Source organism: Manis pentadactyla, chromosome 4 (assembly GCF_030020395.1).
Source record: "Manis pentadactyla isolate mManPen7 chromosome 4, mManPen7.hap1, whole genome shotgun sequence".
NCBI classification, from domain to species: Eukaryota; Metazoa; Chordata; class Mammalia; order Pholidota; family Manidae; genus Manis; species Manis pentadactyla.
The window spans coordinates 183,605,465-183,630,830 of NC_080022.1; the positions used below are offsets into that span (position 1 = coordinate 183,605,465).

The following is a 25,366-nucleotide window of genomic DNA, read 5'->3' on the forward strand; positions in this document are numbered from 1 at the left end:
CGGCATACTACCAAAAAACCATGAGAAAATGAAATACAAATCCCGTTAACAATAACATCCAAATATGTGAAATACTTACAAATAAACATAGCAAAAGTTGTGCAAGACGTCTACATTGAAAAATACAAAACACTACTGAAAAGTTAAAACCCTAAATAAATGGAGTAATATACTATACTCATGGATTGAACTGTATTTAGCCTCAAATGGATCTATAGATTCAACACAGTCCCTGTCAAAACCTTAGCAGGATCTTTTTTGAAAATGACAAGCTGAGTCTGAAATTCATGAGAAAATGCAAAGGGACTAGAGTAGCCAAAACAATTTTGTAAAAAGGGAAGAAGTCAGAGGACTCTTGTTACCTGATTTTAAGACTTGTTATAAAGTGACAAAACAGTATGTTATTGGCATGAGGATAGACCAATAAATCAATGAAACAGAATAGACAGTCCAGAAATAGACTCACATATACATAGTCAATTGAATTTTTTAAAGACACCAAGTAATTCACTGTGGAAAAAATATTTTCAACAAACATGGTGGAATAACTGGATATTTATATAGAAAAAAAGTAGACCTTGACTCCTACCTCATACCATACACAAAATTAAATTGAGGAGGCTCATTGACCAAAATACAAAAGCTGCAACTACAAAGATTCTTGGGGAAAAAAAATTCTCCTCTATGAACTCAGGCTAAGTCAAGGTTGCTTAGAAATGACACAAAGAGCATTGACCATTTAAAAAATGATCACATTAACTTTAACAAAATCAAAAGATTTTCCTCATCAAAAGATACCACTAGGAAAATGAAAGAACACTTATCACAAGAAAAAAAATTACATGTAGTGGTGGATGTTAACTAAAGTTATTGTGGTAATCGTTTCACAATATACATATATATCAAATCATTTGCTGCATACCTAAAACTAATACAATGTTATGTCAATTATATGTCAATTTTAAAAAAAGAAAATGAAAAGTCAAAATACAGTCTGAGAGAAATATTTGCAATACATATATCTAACCAAAGACTTCTGTCCAGAGTATACAAACAATACTATCAATAAAAGACAAACAACCCAATAAAAATATGGGCAAAAGATTTGAACAGACACTGCACAAAAGAAAGTAGAAGGATGGCAAAATAACCACAGGAAAAAAAATCTCAATATCATGAGTCATCAGAGAAATACAGTTTAAAACCACAATGGATATTATTACACATGCACCAGGACGGTTAAAATCAAAAGGGCGGATAACCAGTGTTGAGAATGTGGAGCAAATGGGATTCACACACCGGTGGTGGGAATTTCCAGTGGTCTGACCCCTTTGAAAAACTATTAGACGTTTACCTTTCTTACAGCCCAGCACTTTGAACTCCCGGGAGAAATGACGACATATATCCACAAAAATACTTGTGCAAGGAAATTCATAGCAACATTATTTATAATGGCCATAAACTAAAAGCAACCCAAATGTCCATTAGCAGGAGATGGAAAGACCAAGCAGAGCCTGTCCACGCAGTGGAGTGCTCCTCAGCCGTGCAAAGGACCGAACTGCAGATACTACAAATCAGGCATGAATCTCACAGATAATATGTTGAGGAACAGACAGACACCCAGGGGTACTTGCAGTAGGATTGCATTTACATGAAGTTCAAGAACAGGCAAAACCAATCAATAGTGATAGAAATCAGAGCTGTGATCACCTCTGGAGAGGGTGGGATTACCTAAAAAGAGCGCAAGGGAATTTTTATATTCTGATTAGAGAGAGGTTCAGATACACCAGTGTTTTCATTTGTCAAACTCGTCAAACTGCACACTTAAGATGTGTGCATTTCCCTTCATGTAAATTTTACCTCAAAATGCTAAGAAAAATCACAAGTTAAAAAACAAAACCATAATCTTCTCTGCCTGGCTTGCCTTACCCTCCGAGGTCAGGCCAAGCTAGACACTGACTGTAGTCTGCACGGTCACTCCTCTGCCTACCTCGTTTTTGCCTGACCAGCTTTCTCTTGAAAGCTCGCACCTCTTTAGGACCTTTGCAGTTGTTGGGTCCCTGTTTCCAGAGTTCTCTCCCAGATCTTGGCATGACTGTGTTCCTGAGAGAGGCTCTGTCAGTCAGATGCCTGACAGAAAGGAGGTAATGCAGTCAAGCTGGGTAACTGGAAGTCACTTCAACAAGGGAATGATTTACAAGCCTAAGGTCAGCAGGTAGGAAGACCACCAGGTAAAATGCAAGACCTGGAGGTAGAACCAACCCAGGCCTCAAGTTGGAGGCAAGGAGACAGAGCCATTTCTAGCATGTGTTGACCTGGTGGTAGGGGAGCCATGAAAGAAACCCAGCTTCAAGCCTCCTTTTGAAATTTCTCCGTAAGACGTATCACTACCTGAGCTCATCTTATTTACTTATTTGGTTCCTTGCTTATTGCCAAACTCCCCTCCTCTGACTGTGAACTCCAGGAACACAGGGGCTGTGTTCTTATTGCTGTATCCCAAGACCCTAGAACAAAGCTTCCCATTCAAAATGGACACGGAGCACTCCCAGAAGTTCCTGAGAGAAAATGAATGGGTGCCTATGTCACTTCCACCACCACCAGGCTGGGAGACTCTTGCAGGCACACACATTCTTGCCATCATTTTTAAAACACCAATTAACTTTCTTTCTTTAAGAGCAGTTTGCAGAAAAAATTATCGGAAAGTAGAGAGAGTACCCAAATACCCTTTCTATCCTCTCCCACAGCCTCCCTTATTATTTTTTTAATTTTGGATTCGTGTGACATACTTGCTGCAACTGATGAACCAATATCCATACAGTTTTATTAACTCACATCCATAGCTATAGCTTACATTAGGCTTGACTCTTTGTGACATGTGTCCATGGTCACTGAACCTTACAGAATAGTTTCCCTGCCCTAAAAGTCCTGCGTTCCACCTATTCTTCCTGCTCTCTCTCCCCTCAAGCCCCTTGCAACCACTGATCTTTTTACCATCTCTGTCTTCTTGTTTTTTCCAGAATGTCATATAGTTGGAATCATACTCGGAAACCAGAGATGCCCACATTCTCTGGGGCCTGCAGTGCATCAGGCAGGGTGAGCCCAGGCCCCTTCCCTCTTTGGGGTGAGAAACCTTCATTCCATTCCCCTTTTTGCCCTCGCCTGCCCCAGCCTCACTCATATTCCTCATCCCCTTTAAATCATACAGAGATTTCCTCATATGAAAGCTAATTTAGGCGCCATAACAGAGACTATATTTAATGTAAATGGAAGAAGTAAGGGCAGAAGGATTTATGGTAATAATAACCTGCTTGCAATAACACAGAGTGGGTCACCTTCTTAAGATACAGTGGATTAAAGAGAAGGAAATTTACCTCCCATAAGAACGCGGTGTCACCAGAAAACTGCAATAGCGCCAAGACTTGGACGATCTTATTAAATCCCATAGATCTTATTATGCTTTCCTGTTGGAAGAGGGTCATAAGAATGGCCAAAGTGAGACCTGAAGGGGAAAGGGGGCGGAGGGCAAAAAGGCCTGTTGAGCGAAGGGCCCCTGTCTGCCCAGAGCCCGGCCTGGGCGCAGCATAGTCCTAAGGGTGGGAAGGAGATTCCAGGTGCCTGGAGAACCAGAGCAGAGAGGCTGCAGGAAGCCGTCCTTTGTGAGGAGTGGCTCTGCTGTCACTGAGCCAAGCCCGGCCAGCATGGGCAGCCCTGAGGCTATCAGCAACCTTCCAGAAGCGGGGGCAACAAGTGCCGGACCCCTGATGGTGGTTAGAGTAGCAGGAGGCTTTGGTCAACCATCGAGCTCTGCACAGAGGCTAGAGTTCAGATCCCAGCGCCGCCACTCACAGCCTGTGCGCTGTTGAACAGACCGTGACACTTGCGTCCTCCACTCCCAGCACTGAGTCACTCTCAGCCCAGGGTCACTCCCCTTAGGGAATCGGCCCCAGGATCAGCGTTGCCCTAGCCAGGGGGAGGGAAGCTTCTGCTGTGGGTCAGATTCAGAGCCTGGGTGCCTTCCTAGGGGCCGTAGCCCCAGTAAAGGCCCCCTTGCCTCATAAGGACTGTGATGCCCCGGAGAGACGCCAGCCCCCCAGCCCCTGCCCTCACCCCCACCTGGGAGAAGCAGGGAGGCTGCAAAGTGCTGTCTGCCCTTAGCTGGAGCTCTGCAGATGCGTACCCCTCCTCAGCCCCCTCTGGCCTCCTTCCCTTCTCCCACCTCCTTTCTGGTTAATGGTTTGTTAGGAAATGGGTAATCTGGAGAGGATCATTAATGCAATGCACAGAGATATTGCACAAAAGGATTATGGCCGCTTCCCTAGTGCACTGCGGCTTTTTTAATGTGTTCGCACAAAATCAGCCATTCTGAGGGTGTCCTCAAGGGGAAGGTGCAGGAAGGGGTGCCCTGCCTGGGAATGAAGGCAAAGCCACGTGTGCTGAGGGGAGGGGGTGGCTTCCAAGAGTCCCCAAGAATCCAGTCTGGGACCCCTTAACTGCCCCTGTCTGCTTCTGAGGTCTCGGACCAAGACTAATGCTGACATCCTGCACAGGGACCGGTGGTCTCCCTGCAGGGGAGGAAGCTGGACCTGAGTTCTTTTCCTGGGGACCTGAATGAGTAGAGCCAGGGGTGTGAGGTATGATTCACCCAGCAAAGGGTCCAGCCCCGAGCCTGCACGGCAAGCCATGACTCACCTTCTCCTGCCCGTGCCTCACCTCCCCAGAGAGCCCTTGCCTGACCACCCTTACTTCATCTGCACCTACCCTGGTCTCCCCCCAATCACCCCATTCCTTAGTTTCTGCTCTTCTTTTGCAGTTGCACTTACGGCCTCCTAACTTGTGTCACAACTAACTAATTATTATGATCATTATTATGTTCCGCCCCCCAGCTAGAAAGTAAGCTCCACAAGGCTGTTGTCTGTTTTGTTTCTCATTATATCTCCAAGGCCTAGAATTTTTTCTGGAACCTAGTAGATGCTCCATAAACACTTCATGGATGGTGCATGAATCAGGCCTGTAGGAGAGGAAGGGGCCTGCTGTCCTACCCGAGTCATTCGCATTCCCCATGCTAACTAGGGTCTCCCTGGGAATTTCCAGGCAGCCCAAACCTAAACCATATCCCCAACCTAAACAGCACCAGGCTCTTCCTGAAATCGATGGGACACCTTGAGACAAACCCTGCGTTTTGCTCAGATTCAAAATTCTGCTGGGATCCCAGCCTGGCTCAGAGGGTGATTGCGGGGCCCTCATATTTTAGGGAGCCCTCTCAAGGTTCCCATAGTTCCAGGGTGACTCTGCTGGAATCTGATGGGCAGCCCGGCCCCCATGCCCTCGTTCTCCTGACTGATGCCCATCTTGCCACCTGCAGGCTTCTCATCATCCAGAAATGTACTGTGGGTAGCAATTCACATGAGCCTTGGAAGGGCTCTCCTAAGGGAGCCATTCATCTTGGCAACCCCCCCAGACCTCCAGCCCCCACACTGTGGGAACTGGCACCTATTGGGGCTCTCGGGCTGCAATGGGTCCAGAGCTACCCAATAATGGAGGCAGTCTCTTGGGGTGCAGGCTGGCTGCTTCCGCCCCAGAACTTGTTCCACCTCTTCATATGGGTCCCATTTCCCAGGGACGCTTCAGAGATCATGAGCTGAGAACAAAGAAATGCGGGATCTAGGAGAGAAAACTGCCCTCCCTGCCCCCCACTCTCCTTCCCAGGCGAGGGCCTCACCCATTCCCCAGGTGAAGGCCTTGACCAGTGGGGGCCTGGAGAGCAGCAGCAGTGACTAGATTGGGGACAGCGGTCTGCACATACAGGGGGCGGGGGTTGGACAGGGGAAACACCTGAAACTGTGAGATACAGCAGCACCTCAGAGCAGCAGGTGCCCCAACAAAATTATACCCTTTAATCTAAATGTGACACAACTGGGGCTGCCTTTCACACGAGAAAGGGAAGGCCCTACACCTCAGAGAAATCAGGAGCTAGCGCCTGCTCCCATCCCCACCTGCAGCCCCTCCCAGCCTCCTCCTCTCTGGAACCCATCTCACCTTCTCAGGTGGCACCCCCTCCTCTTGCACACCCACTGCGGGAGCCTCGCCAGCCACTGGGCACACATTCCTCAGTGACTCACCAGATGCTTTCCCTGTCACTTCCCAGACAGATCCCCCTGTTTTCTCCAGGGAGGGTGACCAAAACGACTGGCTTGCCAGGGCCAGGGGGGTTCCAGGATGCAGGTCTTTCCATGCCAAAACCGGGAAAGTCCTGGGCAAACAGAGATGGTTAGTCACCCTATTTCTATGAAAGTGAAAAGCAGCTAAATGGGATACCCACCCCAGAATAGCCGGAGGCCAGGCCACCTATTGTTACACGAGGGATCACCGGCCCAGGGAGAAAGCTGGGTCTCCAGATGACGCATCATTAAAGTCCTGTCTGCTCCCCGGTCCTCCCCATCTCAGTGGCTGGCACCACCCTCAACCAAACACTCAGGCATAGTCCTGAAAGCGAGGCACCCTGACTCCCCCATCCCACGCCCTGCCCCCCATGTTCCATGCACTCCCTGCCCCTCTCGTCTGCTCCCTCCTCTCTGGCCACCTTGCATGGCCACCTCATAAGCACCTGGGCTAGGTGGAACAGTGGCCAGGTCACATCAGCCCATCCCAGGTGCTAATGCAGAGGGACTACAATGGGTGTTACAGGTTGAATTGTCCCCAAAATGATATGTTGAAGTCCTGCCCCTCATACCTATTAAAGCGACCTTATTTGGAAACGGTCTTTGCAGATGTAACCAAGATGAGGCCCTTAGAGTGTGTCCTAACCAGTATGACTGGTGTCCCTGTACCAAGAGGGAAGTCTGGACGCGCACATACACACAGGGAGGAGAGGGCCACAGGATGACAGAGGCAGACGTGGGAGTGACAGGTCTGTAAGTGAACGAATGCCGAGGAATGCCAGAGAACACCAGAAAAGAGAGGACGCAAGGAGGCTCCCCTACACGGGTTTAGAGGCTGCAGGTCCAGCTGGCACCTTGGTCCCAGACTCCTCGCTCCAGAGCTGTGAGACAATGCATTGCTGTCGCTTGAAGCCACCCAGCCTGGGGTTCTTCATCACAGCAGCCCTGAGAAAGGCATACACTGGGTGAAGCCCTCAGATGACACTGAGAAGCCGCGAGGAGCCTCGGAGCCAGAAGAGAAAGTGGGAGCAAAGGAAATCACCCTGGCCCTGGAGCCGAGCGGGGTCCCCACCAGAGCCATGGAAAATGACACAGAACTTCAACAACCAAGCCACAGGGACTGGACGTCAGCAGGCTCCCGCGTCTGCCCAGGCCAGGGTGCCACCTTCCTCTGTGACCCTGCGTTGTCCAACTTCAAGGGGCCAGGTTGCTGGCTGCCCTCTGACCCCACCGGGCCCAGATCCAGAGGCTCCCGTCACTGCCATGTCCTGTTCGCCTCCCTAAGCCAAAACAGAAGAGGCGAGGAAGGTCACCAGGCAGGCTTTTCATCTACAGCTTGCCCCGTTGACCCCTGGGAGTGCCCCAGCCAGGACTCAGAAGCGACCTGGGACCCCAAAACCTCAGCTCTTCTTTATCTTCATGTCCCCTTGGGGACCCTCTGAAATGTAGGTGCCTTAGCTCGGGTTCTCCCAAAAGCAAAGCCTGAGATAAAGACATGTGTGTGGGTGTTTTATTTGAGAAGTGAACCCAGAGGCAGCTGCTGGGAGCAAGGAGCCGCATTTCCTCCAGGACTCCTGCAAATGGTGCAGAAAGCCTTCTGGGCTGGGGCCTGGCAGGACGAGGGTGGGAGCACGGACCATTGCCCACATTGTCCACGTTACCCTTGCACCTCCCCGCTGGAAACAAGGAGCTGCCCAGCTCTGCCAGCACCCTCCACAGAGGAGCAGCCCTGGGGCAGAACTTCGGATGTGTGTCCTTGCTTGGGGCACCTCTGTGAAGGCAGCAGACGCCTTCAGGGACTGTCCTTGGGTGGCCTGGACCAGAGGAGGGCCAGCAGACGTGGGCCAGGAATGAGACTGCCTGCTCAGTAGGTAAATCTTCCTGCAGACTCATCACTTCTACCAAGGTGGGGAGGTTGTCCTCCCCTTCCAGGTCTAAGTAAAGAAAGAAAGAGGGGGTGGCATATGTGAGAGCCTCTCATATTGTTTACCAGTTTTACAAGCCCAAGAAAACCTCCTGCAGACCTGCCTAGGCACAGGCCAGGAGAGAGAGCAAGATAGCGGGTTCAGCTTCAGGGTGTCTGAAGCAGAGAACTTAGCAGCAGGGCTGATTGGAGAAGGGAAGCCGAGCAAACATCCCCACTCACCTCTGCCTGCCCATCTTTCTGAGCCCAGAAGCCAGCACAGGCTGTCTGATCCCAGGCTGGGAACAGGCCAGGCTCCAGAGGTGCTTGGAAAAACCTGCTGTTGGGAGCTGGAAAGCTTGGAGCACACCTTCCCATTAAAACAGTACTGTGCATGGCTCTCTGGGCCCGGCCCAGCCTTCAGGAAGCCCTGGGAGCGAAGCCACGGAAGTACAGCACCATGGACAGCGTCTGCGCTGCAGCAGGTCCCAGCAGAAAGCATAGCCCAGACCGACTACAGCTCAGGGAGCCAGGAACGCAGGGGTCCCCAGGCAGTGAGGTGAGGGGCTTCCCCTCCTCCTACCCTGGGCAGTGGAACCAGGCAGTTTCCAGGCTCCAGACACCTAGAACAAGAGCAAGGGTCTAGCAAACAAGGCAGCAGGTAGAAGCTGGTGGAGGTTGAGGGGCCTCTGAGGTTAGGACTAATCTAGAGCTGCAGGGGTACAGGGGAGAGAGCAGAGCAAAGGTGACATTGTGACCTGTTTTTGGCTGTGTCCTAGGCTGATGCAGGCAGCTGCCCAAGAATTAGAGGTCACCTGAGCCTCCAGCTCCTTGTGGCTAATGCTGGTGCCCAGGCCACCTGGATTCTCCACCTCCCTTGCCCAGAACGGGCTCCTGAAAGCTCCCTCTTTGAGGTACTTATGCTCCACTGGGATTCAGTCCCCACCCACTTTCCCTCCCTGCACCCCAGCCCAGCCTCCACTCCCCACATGGGTAAACTGAGGACCAGAATCATCCAGCAAGTCTGTGGCAGAACCCAGCCCGGGACACGGAGCCTCTAACACCCTGCCGTCCCAGCTGCTCACCAAAAGGGGGAAAAGGGACCCTTGGTTCCGGAGTAAGGAAGGCAGCTCAGCCTCTGCCTTTGGACGGTAGACTGGAGCACATCTTTGGGGGGAAATTACAGGTATCACTTTATTTTCCAGGGGAAAAAAATAACCATGTGAAATGTCTGCAATTACAGCTCATCACTGCTGACTGTGTAACTGCAGTCTAAGTACTTGGTAATCAAAAGACCGGAGACAATGAGACTGGCTTTATTTAGCACCTTTCCACTCCCCTACCTCAAGCCTTCCTGTGTGATGTGACAGGGGAGCTGGGCTCCACAGACACTCGCTGGGGCCGTTTCCCAGCCCTTCCACCCAAAGAGCAGAGCCCGGCCCCTTGGCAGTGCACAGACATTCCACCTTCTTCAGGCTGGACGCTACTGGGCCGCCTGGCCCCTCTCAGCCCCTTTCTCATCCATTAATCTTTTACTCAGCATTTGTGGAGTGCCACCCCTACAGCCGTCACAGAGAGAGGGCAGTTAGCACGGCCGTGGACAAGCCAGACAAGGCCTTGTCCTCATAGAGATTATGTTCTGACCTGGGAGGCAGACACTGTCCGAGTAAGAGAAGTACAGCACAGCACGGAAGGATGAACAAGCAGGCGGTGAGACGGATGGCAGCCCTGGGAGGACACTTTAGGCGGGTCATTGAAGGCGTCTCTGAAAAGATGACACATTGAATAAAACATGAAGGATGAAATAGAGCTGGTTGTGATACAAGGGAGGCAGCAGCCTATGTAGAGGCCACATTGAAAACAGGCAGCCCTGTGTTCACGGCAGCATCATCTACAATAGCTCTGATACGGAGACAACCTAAGTGTCCATCGGTGGATGGATAAAGAAAATGTGGCATACGGATATATGAGGGAATAGTCTTCAGCCATCAAAAAAAGAGTGAAATCCTGCTATTTGCCACAACATGGATGGACTTCGAGGGCATTTGCTGAATGAAGTAAATCAGACAGAGACGAAAACCAATGATCTCACTTATATGTGGAATCTAAACAAAAACAAAAACAACCAACCAAAAACCCCAGCTCATAGATACAGAGGACAGATTGGTAGTTCCCGGAGGTAGGGTGTGGGGCGTGGGAAAGATGGGTGAAGGGGGCCCAAAGGTCCAAACTTCCAGTTATAAAATAAGTAGGTCATAGGGATGCACTGTACAGCCAGGTGACTATAGTCACTAATACTGTGTCACATACAGGAAAGTTACCAAGAGGGTCGATCTTATAAGTTCTCATCACAAGAAAAAAAAAGGTTTGGGAGCGATGTATGTTGACAGATGTTAACTAGATTTATTGTGGTGACCATTTTATCACACAACTATCAAATCACTTTGTTGTAACCTGAAACTAATGTAATGTTGTGTGTCTTATAAACAAATACAACTGAGGTTAAGCATTACATGCGAAGCAACTGAGGTGCTCAGTTAGGGGATCATCACACGAGACCCCCTGAGGACAGGTGGTCAGGGAAGGGGTTTCTGGCACCTCCATGTACCACTGTCCCCCCCCCCACTGCCTCCTCTATCATTGGCTGCAGCAACTTTTTCTGAACAGCCCAGCCTCCCAAGGGTGTGACGTGGCAGTGCCTAGCCTCAGCCTATGCCGTGACTCCTAGCTTGCTGCTCTTAGCCTCCTCTGTCACTGTGGAGGGGACACCTGAGGGTCCTCACTCCCCTACAGTCCCAAAGAGCAGAGGTCTTCACACTCCTGGGGCCACCCTTGTCCAGTGGACCAATGAGGACAGGAGCCAACAGATAAATGCTTTCTCCTCTGGCCCCTTGCCCACAGGTCTGACACACATGTCATACAGTCCATGGCCTTGCGCACCAGTGGCCTATGGCCATTACCAACCTCTTGCATTGGTTTCGCTTCTTCCCTGGGTTACCCCTTCTGCCTCACTCCTGCTCCCAACGATCACATTCCCAAATGAACAACCTGCTCCCAAGCCCTCGCCTCAGGACCTGCCATCCATCAGGAGGATGAGAGGGAAGAGCATTCCAGGCAGCAGATGGGCAGGGGGGGGCCAGAGACCCTTGGGCTGACCGAGGAATCACACAAGGGCAGTTAGACTGGGTGACATAGAGGTGGTCAAAGAACAGAAAGTAAATGTCATCAACTTTAGGAACAGAAAGAAAAATAAAGCTGCCATAAATTAGGAAACCAACAGGGGTGGGGAGAAGCAATAGGGAGGACAGGAAATCCAGTGATGTCCTCACTGTACAGGGTGAGCACCCACAGACCACTGTCCCACATGAAGGGAATAAGAATTGGACAGTTTAAGTATTACTTAAAATTGCCAAAGTAACTACTATAAGAAATAAATATAATAAAATTACCAAAAATAGGAGGATATGGATGGGGCAGGTAAACCAAATCTTCATTTTTCACAGTAGGGAATCAATATAGGTCTGCAAATAACAAACAAAGAAATAGAAATAGGATGATATTAAAGACCAGCAAAGATCTCATACACACACACAAAAAAAAAAAAAACATAGTGGTTGCATTTGAAGGATAGAAGACAAGTACAGATCCAATGGGAGTTCTTTATGACCAGTTGTCTGAAAAGGAAGTCAATCAGATCAGTATGCAGATGGTTCTGCACCATACATTGGCATCCATGTGCTACTTCTTATTAATTTCTTATAATTCTGTGATATAACTATTATGAGAGCATAGCAACAGAAAGCCTCAGGGTCATCGAGAAGGAGAACTTCCTATACACTGGATAGGTCATGGAAGACTTCCTGGAGGAAGTAACATATAAGTTGAACTTGAATAAATAATCGGGATTAACAGGGCAAAGAGTGTGGGATAGTGAGCCAAGCATAAAGAACAAATAACAAGCGCAAAGGGAAGAAGGCAATGCAGCTTCATTTTAGGTTCGAGGAGAATTCCGCTGAAGCATCATGAACGTCGAGGCCTGCGGCTGAAGTAGGAGGAGGCCCGAAGAGAAAGGGCCTCTGTGAGATCCTTCGTTGGTGCGGAGCTGGGACATTTTCCTGAGGGCTGTGGAGATCACTACAGACCTTTCGACAGAGGAGGGGTGCAGTCATGTTTGCTGGCAGCAGACACCCCCTACTGTCCTTGTGCTGACCTTGAGCACACTCCCCTAGCTATTAGCCAAGTCACATCTTCCCAGGGCACTCGCCCAGCTTCCAAACCTCCCTGTCTCCCCAAGTACCTCCTCAAAACATTTGTGCTGTGTCTCTTCCCCTCAAAACCTTGTTAGGGCACTAGTTAGTGGGATAAACTAATTCACAGTGAAGTGTCAGCAAAATGAAAACCATTTATCTCTCCTTAGGGCATTTTCATTTTAATGGAGACTCAGTTGACAACTATTTACTGAATGGCCTATTACATGCAAGAAACTATACAAAACTCCTAAGGGGAGTCATGTCTTGACCTAAATAAATCAGCCTCTAATGATAGAACTTTAGGCTCATGGAGAACACATTACAGGTAGTAGATAGCCTTTCTTATCTGGCCAAACCTCATAAGCAACCATCGGGCCGCCCCAAGGTGCCCCAGTCACGGAGGTGAGCACAGGCTCCTGAACTGTCACCACCCTAAGTGGTGTTGAGGTTTGCTGTATCTGGGGCTTGGGGGCCAATCCCTGCCTCAGGTTCTGGGATACCTGGGTCTGCCCCCAAGCACTGGGGAGCATCATCTCTCATTCTTGGCCACCCTCTGCTCCTCCCCTACTGCTCAGACTCCATAACCTGCACCTAGGCACACTTCCTGATGGCCTCCTGAGCACCTGGCACTGTCCCAGGTCTGCAGGACGTGGAGCAGGGGTGTGGAAAGATGAACTCCAAAGAGGAACGAGACACAGCCTATTCCAGTTTGGGATGTAGTCTGCTGGGAAAGTGAAGCCTGCTCAGCCTCGTGGCCCTCCTCCACTGCCCACTTCCTTGGACAGCAGACCACAGACCAAAGCAGAGAGGATGCGAGGCAGGAAAGGAGGGAGGGATGCTGGAAGGAAGAACAGGGCTTTGCCACTCTTTGCTGTCACCCCACTCATTGTCAGGCCACCCTCCCCTCCCAAGCATGACTCACCAATGCCACACCCCATCTCTCCCCACCTCCCCACTCTCCCTTTTCTTTCCCACTCACCTGTCTGCAGCTCCCATCCTGGGCACCCCAGGAGAGGCAGATGCTGAAGGAAGAGGCTGAACCAGAGAATTGGGGGTCAGAACCCTAGGGTTCTTTGACTGATCAACTGCATATTATCCACCCAAATCCTTATGTATGCCTCAGCTATTTTCCCTCAACTCATTGCTCCTGTCTCTAAAATGGGTGTGACCCAGGAACTGTCATCCCCTAAAACAGGTTAGTACTTCTCTCTCCTTCATCCATGCTGCAGGATCCACTTTCCATCCATTAAGAAACACCGACATCTAGTGGTTGCATCGATGACCTGCAGCAAGGCTCAGCCCCCAAAGAAAGGGGCTATGGAAGTATCTAGAAACAGGAAGACACCCCCCACATCCCATGCTTCCCTCAGCAATTTCCCTCCCTCTCCCCCTTAAGTACCCTCGAAGATGCCCAGACACTCTGGGCGTCAAGACCAGTGTTCAAATGGTCGTGTGCCTGATTTTGCTAAAGATGACTGTGAAGCATCCTGGGGGACACGGGGGCAGAGACCTTGGGTGAAACACACCGTGGATAATCCACAAAGTAAGCCACAGAAACTGAGCACAAGCCCAGATTCCAGGAGTCACGCAGGGGCCCAGGAGCCACGCGGGGGCCCCACCCTCCACCGCCACCTTGGGGAGGGCCGCAGATAGAAAGATGGATTAGAGGCAGCTTTCTGCACATCATTCATCTGCCAGCCACTTCGTCATGTGGACCACAGATGCTTATTCAGCACTCCCAGGTGCCCAGCCCCATACCAGACAGCTGCCAGTGTGTGTGTGTGTGTGTGTGTGTGTGTGTGTGTGTGTGTGTGTACGCAAAGGAGGGAGAAGATGTATGCAGTGTGAATCATTGGCAGTAATAAACAGGTGAACCATATGATAATCTAACTATTTTTTCAACAAATACTCGCCAAGCACCTGCTGTGAACCAGCCATAGGGATGCACCTGGGAGCTACAGAGGGCTCCTCCCATCCGGCCACGTGCCCGCTATCCTCTAATTTGACCTACTTTTAAGTGGATGCAAGACAACTCCACCGTTGTCTTTCATCTCTGCAGGCCCAGCAGCCAGCACACAGTAGGTGCCTAATAGGTGATTATTGAAACTATTAATCCAGCCCATCCGCCTGCCCAAAGCAGGAATCCCTTCTAACAGTGCCGCTGATGGCTGCTTCCCCAGCCTGCCTTGAATCCCACTGCTCATGGCCACTCATTATTTCACCCGCTTGTCATCAGCCAGGGCCCTGTGGCAAGTGGCAGAAACACAACTCAAACTCACTCAAGCACTGAAGGGGGCTAGTGGCCCCCGTGACTGCAGGGGAAGAAAAGGTGGAGTTGGCAATGGGCAGCCTGGATGCCAGGAGGATGGGGGTTGTCCCCGTCTCTCTCATTCTGTCTTTCCTAACCCCGACCACCGCGTAACCACCTCCAGCTTCCGCTTCTTTTAGTCGCTGGCCTCACCCTGCCCTGCATGCCAGCTTCCTCCATGTAACGCAGAAGAAGGGAGATGGCCACAGACCCCTCCGGGTGGGCATGACCTTAGTTCAGAGTCCCAGAGGGCCCCCCTCTCCCACTGAAGATATCCTGAGGAACGTCCAAAAGTGGGCTGCCTCAGATCGCCTGCCCTCCAGCTCCATTCCCGTGGTCTGGGAGACAGAAAACGCTGCCCAGGAGTCACCCGCCTGCCTCTGCAGCGGCCAGGCAGACAGAGAAGGACGCTACTGTTGACTACCCGCCAGGATCACGTGCAGGGATGCGTGGACAGGAGATTCCCAGAGGAAGCGGGAAGAGTTGCCAGGACGAGGCAGGGAGAGATGCAGTGCAGGTTCAGTGACTTGAATAGCATCCTTCCAAAATTCATGATCACCCGGACCTCAGAATCTGGAAATAGGGTGTTTGCAGATGTAAGACACGCAGGCCTTGAGATGAGGTCATACGGCACAAGGGTGGGCCCCGATCCAATGAGAGTGTCCTTACAGGAGACAGAAAAGAATCCATGCAGATGCGGAGGGAAGACAGCAGAGATCGGGGTGACTCAGCTGCAAGCCAAGGAAGCCAGGAGCCGCCCACGAGAAGCTGGAGGAAGCAGGAACTTTGGGCGGGAGAGCCCCGCCCTGCTGACAGCTGGTCCCGCTCTGCTCTGCAGGACTGTGATGGAACGCATTTCCGTCGTTTAAAACGCCAAATTTGTGGTCGTTTGTTATGCCCACCCTAGGAAACCAACTTGGGAAGCAAGACCAAGAGATGCCCGGTGTACCATCCGCTGGTGGGTTTGGAAGGCACCTGATCAAGGGCTCAGATCACTTCCTGCAGCCACGCCTGCTGATGGTGGCTATGTGGCTGGAGCCATGGGTCAGGGGACTCCTTCCTCAGCTGTGTGTTCAGGGCGTATACATATGTGTGACAGGGCAGAGGCTGAAGGGTCCTGGAAGTTGTCTAGCTTGATGTCCCCACATCACCGTCACCACATAGGAGTAAACAGACCCAGGGAGGTGAAACCGGCTGCCTGCATTCAGGTGGGTTAAAGGATTTCTGGACAAAGGGAAGAATACTTCGGTAAAATTGATAAATGATCTGTTTCTTTTATTTAAATCTGATTATAGGAAAGACTGGAGCATTTGGTAGCCATTGCTGAGAACACTGGAGTCATCAGGAAGGTAAATGCTTCTGGGTCGCGGGTGAAGCCCTGGACACAGCTGCCATTTCTTTGTTCGGACAGGATCAGGAGGATGTAAAACCCCTACTAGGCCTTCACCCTCCTCTTTTAATTTAATTGTTTGGAAGTTCGAAAGTGCAGTGACTATCTCCTCCAGCCTGAAAATTCCATTCCTCGAAACAATCTTTCTTTCCTTGGTAAGGTTTCCAGAACCCGTACACGCTAGCTGGCCAGTCTCTGCACACCTCCCTGTGGCCTCCCGCCAGCCATCCAGCCTGAGTGGGGAACCCCGGGCCAGGGACAGTCCCAGGTTTGGGGGAAGAGGGTGTCCTGAGGTCAGACCCCCCACCCTCTTCTCCATCAGCCGCCGGCCCCAGGGTAGCTGCAAACAGGGCCTAACAAGCCCAGCTTCAGCCCTGCCAGCAGCCTCGCAGCCCTCCTGGCCCCTCCCAAGTAGAAATCCGGAGCGGCTGGCCAGGAACAGCTTCTCCTGGCAGCTGGCTGTTCTGCAGCCTGATTCAGGGCCTCAGATCTGTTCCCGATCCCCAGTTCCAGGGACTTGCATGTGCTGACTCCCGCCTGCCACCAGGGAGGCTAAGGGAAAGCCCCACGGAGCTGTCCTCAGTCCCTGCTCAGACTTGGCAGAATCCAGGCTGCTTTTCAGGAGATTTGGGAGCCTTCCTAGGAAACACTCTGAAGCCTCTTCAAGGCCAGTGGCATTGTGTACAGTCACCAAGTAGCAGAAAGTTCCGGCACCCCAGGGCCACCTGCACCTACCAAGCCCTACGGTCGAGCGCCAGGCACCACTCACCCCACACTAACCCCTGTGATTACAAAGCAAGGCTGGGGCTGAGCAGGGGCTGAGAGGCTACAGGTTCAGGACAGCACATCCCCCGGCCCTTCCTGGCCAGCCAAGCCCCTCGTTGCCACCCCCTCCAGCCATCGTCCTTCCGGAGCGGGAAGATGGGAGGCGGGTCTGTGCAGGACACCTTGTCCAGTGACAAGGAGCTTCAAAAACAACTGCCTCCGTGGTGCTCCCGTCTGCAGCCACGGGCACTGGGGACCAGAATCCCAGTGCTATCAAGCCCTGGGGGTGCCCACAGGCTGACCACGGGCTGCCCCAGCCAGGCACAGCAAGAAACACAAATTCAAGCTTCCCACTCTTGCCAGCTTCTCCCGTCTCCCTGGCACTTTGGGCTCTAGTCGCTGAGGCCCCATCCCAGGCAGTCTCTGGTCTGGCAGCCGGGGGAAGAGGCACAGCTCACTGGCTCCGCCACAGCCTTGTGGGGGGGTGGCTCTCCGAGCTGGCTCCTCCCCCGGCCCCTGCCCTTGTCTCTGCCTCATTCCCCCTGATCCTTAGTTAGGAAGATGCAAATACTCTTCCTGTAGCAGGATTTCACACAGATGCCCACACGGTGACAGCCCCAAGCCTGCTCCGCACCCACACCCCACACCCCCACATCCCTTCCCCATCTATACAACAAAGACTGGGTGTGGACTACTGGGCCAGGGGGATATCCAAAGCCTCAGGGGCCCCCCGAGTCATCACTAGCCCACCTGCCCCCTTAAGGTCCCAAGACCCCTCCCCACCCTGCAGCCGTGGCTTCAGAGCAGGGGGCTGAATTTCATCAACAAGAAATTTGAAGCCATTAAAATACAATAAAAGAGAAATTTAATGTAATCACTCTCTAAATTATAACTAATTGAAACATCAATTGTAATTTTTATGATGTGCATCAGAGTGACTGATGCCGTGGAGTCAGGAGTCACGCAATGAAAGCTAAATGATGGTGGAATTGTCCTAGAAAAACCACCCCCAGCCTCTGCCCACCTCCTCCTGCTGGCTTCCTTCCTTTGTCTTCCCTGCCCAAAAGCTCTCTCTTCCAGAAGATTCCCCCATGTAGCTGTTCCCCATACCCTTGGAGGCCTCAGGTTGCTCTTGTTTGGGGTGCTTTCTGTACAGGGCTTCAGCATGCCCTCCTGTTCCCCTGAAACCCTGAGAAGGGCTGGGGCTCCTATGTCTGTCCTGTTTCCCCTCATTTGCACCAAGACCCCAGGTCCCACCCACCACACACCCCAGACCCAAAACATAGGAAAGTAGGAAAGGGCCTGAAAGCTATGGAATCTCCCAGAACTTCCCTGCGTCAGCCACAAGGCAGTAGACGTCTGAACAGACTGTAGGTCATCTGGTCCAACCCTGCCCCCCAGCTGGGCCCTGGGGTTGTTCAGGCCCTGGGCCTCCCTCCCCTCTCTCTGTGCAGGTGGGGCTGTGACAGGGAAAATGTGGGTGACCCTCCAGCACCATGCAGACCTGCCACATTCAGGCAGCTCTTTGTCCCTGTTGCCTCTGCAGACTTTGTTCTCCTTGTGGCAGCCAGTTCTCAGCTCTGCACGGGCACAGGAGAGGGCGTGGTGGGTGCAGGGGTGAGGCAAGCAGGCTTGCATTCAAGCCTCCACCACAGGGTGTCTGTGGGACCCTGCAAGCCACTTAACTTCCCCCAAAGACTTGGTTTTCTCAGCAGCAACCTAAAAACAATAACTACACCCACAGAGGTCTGGGGCTAGTTAGTGACAGCGACTGTAAAGCACTTGGCATAGAGCAGAACATGGAGTAGGCACCCATTTTTATCACTGCTGTATTGTCACTCTTCTCCCCGGCTCCAGACTGCTTGATTTATTTGCTCAGGGACCAGCAAATCCAGGTGCTGATCAGACAGGTAGCCCTGACTGTCGGTTGGTGCTGCCCACACCTTCTCATGGCCACAAGCCCCTGTGGAATTTTCAGGAAATGACAGAGCCCCTCAGGGAAGGGCAAAAGCCCCTGGTCTCCTCCTGCTGGCAGGGGCAAGCTGGTCCCGGTCCTGGTACGCTTTCTGCCTGACGGAGGGCACCCATTCCCCAGGGGGGCCACCTCCCAGCTGAAGTGGAAAGAGAGATAAGGTCAGGCAGGTCAGTCCACTCCTGCCCTCTCCCAGAAAAAAGTATTTTCTTGTACAACTTTGATTTTGAGGTGTTTGGGAGCACAGTGTGGAGGACAGACTTTCAGAGCTGTCAGGACACCCCACACCCCATTTCTCAAAGCTGACTGATGTCCAGCTCTGCCCAGCACAGAGCACGGCAGACACCTGGCTGATACCCTAATGCTGAGCTTGCTGGCGGGCAGCGGGGGGCATGGGCTCGGGACCCCCGCCATTCCACCCACTGGGAGTGAATCTGAGTCGCTTTCCACGTGGCTGGAACTCAGTTTCCTCATCTAAGGTGAACCAGATCAGTATTCCTCAGCTATCTGCAGTGCAGGACCAGGGTTTTTTAGTTTCCAACCGGTGGTAGGTCAATACTTTAAAAAAAAGTTTTTAAGATGTAATTCACTCTTTTAAAGTGTGCAGTTCAGTGGTTTTAGTATATTCACAACGTTGTGCCACCATCACCACTATCTAAATCCAGGACGTTTTCATCACTCTGAAAAGAACACTTGCACTCATGAGCAGTCACCCCCCCAACCCCTGGCAACCACTTGCCTACTGTCTGTCTCTACACATTTGCCTGTTTTTGACATTTCATCAAATTGGAGTCATACACCTTTCAGCTCTGACTTCTTACACCTAACGTAATGTCTTAGAGGTCCATCCCCCTTGATAGCCTGTATCAGTGCTTCATCCTTTCTCATGGCTGAAGAATATTCTATTATATGGACATACCACCTTTAGTTTATCCATTCCTCAGTTGATGGACATTTACATTGTTTCCATTATTTGGCTCTTGTGAATAATGCTGCTGTGAATTTTCATGTCCAGCATGGATTTTCAGTTCTCTTGGGCACATACATACCTAGAATTGCTGGCTTATGTGGTCACTTTAAACATAGGGCTCTCAGGTTTACCTTTTTAAGGAACTGCCAAACTGTTTTCCAAAGTGGCTGACCATTAATTCTCCATGAAATTAATATAAAAATGAGTGATGAGAAAAATGAAATTTAAATAACTCAAAAAACAAAGCCTAATTTTTATTACTATTAAATCAACAGACATAAAACTACTCTGTCAATTGCTGTGAGAACTTCTCAATGCTTCCTCTCAGTTTCTGCACTCACTTGGGTGGGGACAGGCCAGGAGCAGTCGTCGGGCCAGCACGCAGACCCCACCCCCACCACGGCTTCTCCACCTCGTCTCATGTCCGTGCCACCCACAGGCATCCTCATGCATCCCTCCCATGTCACCTAAGATGTAAGCCAGGATGTTTTTTAGAGTGAAAGGGGGAACCATTAATTATTATGCCAAGACAGACACTAGGCATAACTCAGAAGTGACCTGGACAATGGAGGACACATGACCATTCTATCAAGGGACCTTAGCCAAAGGGACGATCTATGGATGGGAGGGTGGGAAAAGGAAGGGATGAGAACATGCCCAGCCCTGGAGAGAGTGAGAGCAATGGGTCCCTAACTCCGGAACCGGCTGTTCCTCCTCCTCGGGCTGGTCATTCCTCCCAAAACTGGTGCTGTCTCCACTCCTCTACATGGGGGATGTGCCGCTCCTCCTGAGCATTCTCACCAAGCCCTCCCTCCTAGGCAGATGACCTTCCTCGGCTCTCATCTACCTGATGGCTTTTGGCTTGGATGTTGACCCTGGGTTCCAATGGCCACAGCCAGAGTCTTGGAGAGCACATTAGGAGAGAAGAGGGGACCCCCTGCGGCCCCCCAGTTCAGATGGGAGACAGGAGTGAACGACTCGCACACTGGCTGCTGGCACTGTTTTGCATCTTTGTACCGCCAGCACCCCACCTAGTAAGCACCCCATGAGTGTCAGTCAAATGAATAAAGGATCATAAACCTCAGTGCCCTGAGACAGCCAATTATATCCTAGATGCCAAAGACTCTTGGGCTTCTCACAAGGTGGAGGGAGTCAGCCAGCCACGGAGTCATCTTTCCTGCTAAAAACTGAGAAAAGAGTGATAAGAAGCAAAAAATGACAAAGCCAGTGGCTCCCTGTGCTCCTGGGTTATAGAGCGAAAGGGTGTCCATGGGGCCAAGTCCTGCGGTCCCTGGTTAAATGCCTGGTTTAATGGGCTTGCTAGAGAAAAATATTTTTTAGCAAGTGGTACATGTCTCCCTGGTGCCTGCAGCAGTGATTACTTCAGTGGGACAATCTCTCCTTAACCGGCTCCTGGCCAGAAGGTGGAGAGGCACTCTGGGCAGAGGGACCAGGTCCAGGGGATGTGGCTGAGGTCATCTCTTTGAGGAAGTGGAGTGAAGGAAAGAGAGAGACACACAGGTCAGCCCACAGCGGGACCAAGCTAGTATGATGGGCCTGGGGCCCTAGGACACTGGGCAGCCAGGTGGGTGGGCTTAGATGTGTGAATGCCTCTAGGCAAATTATTCGGTCATTCAACAAACCTTAACAAAGCAGCTAAATAATAATACAGGTCAAGCCCTTATGTGCCAGGCACTGTGCCAAGTAAACACTTTGTTATTACTATTATATAATTTAATACAAGAAGTATTTTATGATATCCTTATCATATCCTTACAAATGAAGGCACTGTCTCAGAGAGAAAAAGACTCCAGATTAAAAATACAGAGCACACAGAGAGAAGTAGGATACGGTCTCCATCCAGATGAGGTTTAATCAAGGGTGAGATGGACTACTCCAAGCACAAGCAAGATCATTTTAAAGTATACTTATTATTGAGTTATAAAATACACACATAAAAGGCACAGATCACAGGTGTATAGCATGGTAGTGGACAGCAGTAGAAACCAGCTCCCAGGTCAATAAATAGGGCATTCCCCTCCCCTCAGGAACCCAGGACCCCCTCCCATCCTTTCCCATCACACCCTCCCACAGGTAACCATCGTCCAGACCTTCGTCATGTATTAGCTCTGCTTGAACAACTAGATTTGATCAGGGGTGACAAATGCTAGGGAAACTGTCATATGGTGGTCTGAATCACACAGCCCATGACATGGAGAAGACTCCAGAGGAGGTGAGGTCTGCACCAAGTTTTGAAGGATGAACAGGAGTGAAGGCAGAGGTGGAGAAAGGTGTGTGTGAGTGTGTGTGTGTGTGTGTGTGTGTGTGTGTGTGTGTGTGTGTGATCGTCCAAGTTTACTGGCTCCAAATCTTATCTCTGGCTACTGATCTCCCTTCTGCTCTATAAAAAGAAATGAGTTCAAGAAGGACTCAGATTAGCTCCGGGTTTCTCCACGTCCACACCACTTACTGACACTTTGGGCCAGATGGTTTGTGGGGAAAATGAAAGTTCCTGTGGCCAGGATCCTCACCTGAGCCTAAACTACTTGATGATGTAATTGGCCTTCTGCTAGGCTGATGCTTCCTCACACATAGGCAATAAGCTAGTATTGACTGAGTCACTCTGTAAAGAGCTCTGTCTGGTGCTCTGGGTGGAGGCAGAGATGGAGGTGGATTACAGACCTGCAGACTTTTGGATGCAGACATGATTCTAGTGCTCGACCTACCACTGGGAGAATAAAGCAGGTTATAAACCCTTTTACCCCAAGAATGTTCCATTGTCATTCCTCAGGCTCACTGAATCCATAGTGAATTTACCCAGGACTGAAACCCTCAGGAGAGACACCATTCCTTGTGGTGGGGGCCTGGCCTGGCCTGGGCACTGGAGGGTGCTCAACAGCAGCCCTGGCCCCACCCACCAGATGCCAGTAGAAACATCCTAAGTGGTAACATCCAGAAATGTCTCCAGATGTTGCCCATGCTCCTGGTGGAGGGGGACAGAACACTCACCCCCCCCCACTTTGCAAGCCAGTAGGTTAGCTAAGGAGATGTGCCCTGAGGCTGAGAAGAGCAGAAAATAGAGACCCTGGTGTGTGTTCTCAGGAGGGCGGTGGCAGAGACTGGCTGAACTGGGCAGGAGGCACTAGGACAAAGTTTAGCTGTACCCAGCATCTCCCAGCAACCAGGGAGCACCTGGTAATTCACAAGGGGTGGGCCCCAGGAAGCAAACGTCCCTGAGCAGGCGCCCCAAGCCAAGGGCAGGATTTGCTCCCTGCTCCAGGGAGATAAGAGGAAAACGCCACTCAGAGGAGCCTTCCCCGCCGGAGGGATCGGATTTCAATTAAAATGATTAGCACCGTTTACTTAGACCCCACAGCTGCATACCAGCTACTGTGCATCACGGGGAGTTTAAAGAAATCAAGGAGGGATGTTGGGGGAGGGGAGGTAATTCAGCCCAAATTGAAAAAGTCCTCCTGTAATTATGAAATTGGAGAATATACACTGAAGGGATCAATAATGGGAAATCTAAGTGCCGCTGTTTGCCGAGATTACAGTTTGTGAATCTCTCCATCTTGGATTTTAATTTTCTCTCTCGCCGTCCCGTGCCACAGGCAGCAATTCCAGCCTCATCTCCCAGCTTTAGAGAGGCAGGTGTGGGGCTGGGCCAAAGAAGGCGTACCTGACCCTCTGTGAATTGTTGGCGCTGTGTAACAAAGTACCACAAGCTCAGTGGCTGAGCATGGCACCCATGGATGACCTCAGGTGCTGTGGGCCCAGAGCAAGGTCATGATTAGGCTGGGGCCTCTGCTGGGGTCTCACCAGGATGCTCTCAGCTGGGACTGGAGTCTCCTCTGAGGCACAGGTCTTCTTTCAAGCCCCTGAGGTTTTTCACAGAATTCATTTCCTTACAGCTGTAGAACTCCTAGCAGCTGGCTTCTTCAAAGCCAGCAGGAGAGTCTCTGGTTTTCAAACCAACTTTTCAAGAGCTCCCCTGATTAAGTCAGACCCACCCAGGATCATCTCCATTTTAATTAACATCAAGTTAACTGTCTAAAGACCCTAATTATATCTGCAAAATCCCTTCACCTTTGTCATATTCTACAGGTTAGAAGCAAATTACAGGTCCCACCACACTCAAGAAGTATTTTTATGATATCCTTATCATATCCTTACAAAGGTGTGGGTCAATGGGAATCATTTTAGAATTCGGCTTACCACCCCCTCAGAGGTGCCTCCCCAAACTCACAGAGCCAGGCCATGGGAAGACATCCCCTCCTGAGCCAGCCTCACATCCACAGGCCTCCCCATTCCCAGCCTGATGGACTATCCCAACCACCAGGCCCAACCCAGTGGCCAGTCCTTATTGACCAACAGCCATCCCACACGGGAAAGGAAATAGAGCAACCAAAGATCTGACACAACCTGCCTCCCCGTCCAGTGCTCTCTCCTCCTGGTCTCTGGTCTTCTCTATTTCCAAACCCAGCAAGGATTCCTGACTGCCCTGACCTGGCAGCCTTGACCAGCTACCTTCTTTCTTCCCAGGATGCTGAGCACAGGATGAGATGCAAGCAGCTCCCCCAGGATGGAAGAGGAGAGCCCAGGATTCAGGAGCCCCATCACCATTCTAACAATTACCCCCTGCCCACCTTCCCTCCTTTGAGACCTGGCTTAGATGTCCCCCTGGATTAAGCTCAGGCAACCCTGCTTGATGCTAGCTTCCATGGTTTTTATAGCACTGATGCATGGTACTGATTTGCCCTTTATTCTTATGTTTGAGTCTCCCTTTCATGATGGCACAAACATTATTTATGATTAGGGTCACCTACACATTGAAACTTATAACAACAGGAAAAAAAGTTAAGAGGTTAATCTCTTTCTCCCATTGCAGTCTGGATGTTAGCCCAGCCCAGGGCTGGTCCAGAAGCTCTGTTCTACACAGTCCTTAATGACTCACCCCTCTTCTGTCATGTTGCCCCAACCTGGCTGTCTTCTAAAACTACAATGGCTGCTCCAGCTCCAGCCATCACCCCCACAGCTCAGCCAACAGAAAGAAAGAAGGGAAGGAGAAGAGCATGTCGCCTCCCTTTATACCACTTCTCCTAACACCCCATTGGCCATTAGTTAGTCTTGTGGCCAGAAATAATTACAAGGAATGCTGGGAAGTGTAGTTTTTATTCTGAATAGTTCTATATCATGGAAAAATGGGGGACCGGATGTGGGAATTTCTGAAAATCTCTGTTCTAACTCCCCTATCTTGTGATGCAACCTAAGCAATAGGATATTTCTTTTGTATCCAAATCCTTCCCCACAATTTCAATAGCCTGGCCAAGATTCTATATCCATTGATTGTTTCATCAAGCACATCATTCTTTTTTTTTTCACATATTCATGTATTTTTTTTCACTCAATCCTCCTTTTATGCATTTATTCACTGGTTCATTCATTCATTCACTTCTCAACAAACTCTCTCCATACACCTTTCACAGTGCTGGGCATGTGGCCAGCATTCAGGATATAGAGAAGATAACTCAGACCCTGCACTCAAGTACTTACAAAGTAGTAGGGAAAACAGCCAAGGAAATGTATCATCTTCACACCCTGACGGAGGTGCTGCGAAAGTGGGCAAAGGTTGCTGTACAGACACTGTAGG

At 50.7% G+C, this 25,366-nt stretch overlaps 1 protein-coding gene and 1 long non-coding RNA gene across 2 annotated transcripts in view; one reads left to right on the forward strand and one right to left on the reverse strand.

Moving 5' to 3' along the window:
- RPL38 (ribosomal protein L38) overlaps positions 1–25,366 on the forward strand; it is a 47,908-nt gene that overhangs the window by 8,286 nt on the left and 14,256 nt on the right. The window lies entirely within an intron of this gene.
- LOC130683605 (uncharacterized) lies at positions 6,948–24,745 on the reverse strand. The gene is made up of 3 exons (XR_008997437.1): positions 24,671–24,745; positions 11,511–11,582; positions 6,948–7,438 (listed from the first exon to the last, which is right to left on the reverse strand). It is a non-coding gene; the product is annotated as an uncharacterized LOC130683605 (long non-coding RNA).